The following is a 2,171-nucleotide window of genomic DNA, read 5'->3' as shown; positions in this document are numbered from 1 at the left end:
TTTATTTATTTATTGTGGAACTGGGGATTGAACTCAGGCCTCTGTGCTTGCTAGGGAAGAGCTCTTCCCACTGAGCCATCTCCCCAGCCCCAATTTTGAAGAACAACTTTGTTTCACATTTTTCCAAATGACACCTGACATAAATTCCTGAATGTCATTTGAAGTGAAATTTCCTTGATAATCCAATAAAGTTACCACTATTATTGCATTTTCATTGACATCTATAATAAATCTTAATTCAATGAGATTACTGTATTAGGTAACAGGGGAAGTGCAGCACACATTATTACATATTCCTGCCCCTCTGCTATTGCTGCACTTTACCTGCTTATCACACACATGTGGTTTCAAGTATGACCTTCGTCCACCTGGGCAGTGTTGGGCCATGCCATCCTGCTTGTTGCTGTTCTCCTAGGTTCAGTGCAACAAGCGGATGAGCAGAGTATTGCGAGAAGATTGGACTCCTATATGATAAGGAAGTTAATTCTGGCTTAGATGCAGATGAAGCAATAAAAATGAGTTTCTGTACCAAAGTAAAAGTGTACCTTGGAAATCCAACATACTTATCTTCATAATATAGATTATTATTACAAATGAATGCTCCTCATGAAAAATTCCTATTAAAGACATCAATAACCTGTGAGAATATGTTTGAGCCAGCCCTTGGACATCATGTTGAGAAATAACCTAATTGGAAATTCTAGGTATAGCTTTATGAAGTAATTTAAACCTGTGAAACTAGAGTAATAGCGTATTTTTCCCATCCACTTTCAAGTGTTTCAGGAATTATTTGGAGATGGTAAACATTTAAATGCCAATGTTCCTAACATTCTATGGTAAGGTGAATTTGTAGTCAGTACTGTTAATATTCCTTAATATTTTTTCAGTGAGATGTTGGCAAGCATTATAGGTAATAAAAAAGCTTGCAGTACAACTGTAGGTAAAATAATCAATTCTTATTAACAATATTTGGGATAATAATACGCAAGATGCTTATGGCAATGGTCCTGAGAATCTCCATCAGGTTTTTGAAACTAGCAGCTAATTGGTAGGATTCTCACCCTTACTAGCTATATATGCTGGTACCTGTGAACTAAGAAACTGCATTGAGAATAGAAATGTGTAAAACTAGGACCATACTTGGAAAGCCTGTCATTCTGGTCTTCTAAATGTGTACGGCTTCTAATGTCATAACAATTTCTGCTATACTCTCTCTCAAGTAAATGTTTGTTTAAGAAAAAAGGTAATAAAAGAAAACAAGAGAAAAGAAAAAGGTCATAGGACTGTCCTGCTACAATGTTGCACATAGTTAGATTTCTAAAGTTCTGTGTAAAAATGTGTAATTGTTTATTTTTTTATTTTTTTTTTTACATTTTGTAGGGATTTGAAGATTAGCGTGTAAACATTTGTTGGAAAACATGTGTTCCATGTTATGTCCAAGGCATTTGATATTCAGACACATAGTGATGTTAAGCTCAACTGCCTATGTTGTAGGGTAATAATATCACTAAGCTTCTCTTCTGGAGGTTTACAAACTTAAGTTTGTAGACAAAAAATTAGAGAAAAAGAAGGGCTCTAAGGATAGCCATCATTTTGGCCCTTGCCCTTCAAGGTCAGTGAGGACTTAGGACATAGAAGAACCTGCACTGTAACATCATGTTACTCAGTGGTGTCCCAAATTTTCTGATCAAGGAGATTATGGAGCCAAAGAGGAAAGTAATTGGAGATGTAGAGTGTGCCTAAGCAGAGTCACTTGGAGAGAAAACATTCTCTCAGGCTTTCACAGAGAGCAAATTGGTCAAGCAATGGCCGTGACTTATTCACATGGCTGACACTGACAAAGGATCTACAAACTGCTGTAAAAAGGTTTCAGGATCAATCCTGAGGGATTTGACTGACCTTTTCAGACACAATAGTTATATTTTTCATTTGTAAGTCACTTTATCTTGGTCCTAACCATCCATCAGAAAAGTATAAACATGAGGTATAAAAAGTAAAGCCATATTAATATACTGAGCTGTAAAAGGTTAAAGTCAATAACTTCTGACACTGCTAGTCCTACAGATAACCCACTATTATGTTCTACTGTACTGTATTGGATTTTTTGCTGAAATCACACATCTACAATTTTTGAGTGGAAATGGAATACCCATCTCTGACAAAACTAAACA

This window comes from Octodon degus, unplaced genomic scaffold, assembly GCF_000260255.1.
Source record: "Octodon degus isolate 3935 unplaced genomic scaffold, OctDeg1.0 scaffold00003, whole genome shotgun sequence".
Taxonomy (NCBI): Eukaryota; Metazoa; Chordata; class Mammalia; order Rodentia; family Octodontidae; genus Octodon; species Octodon degus.
The sequence above is the reverse complement of the archived record's forward strand: the minus strand, read 5'-3'. Positions refer to the sequence as shown.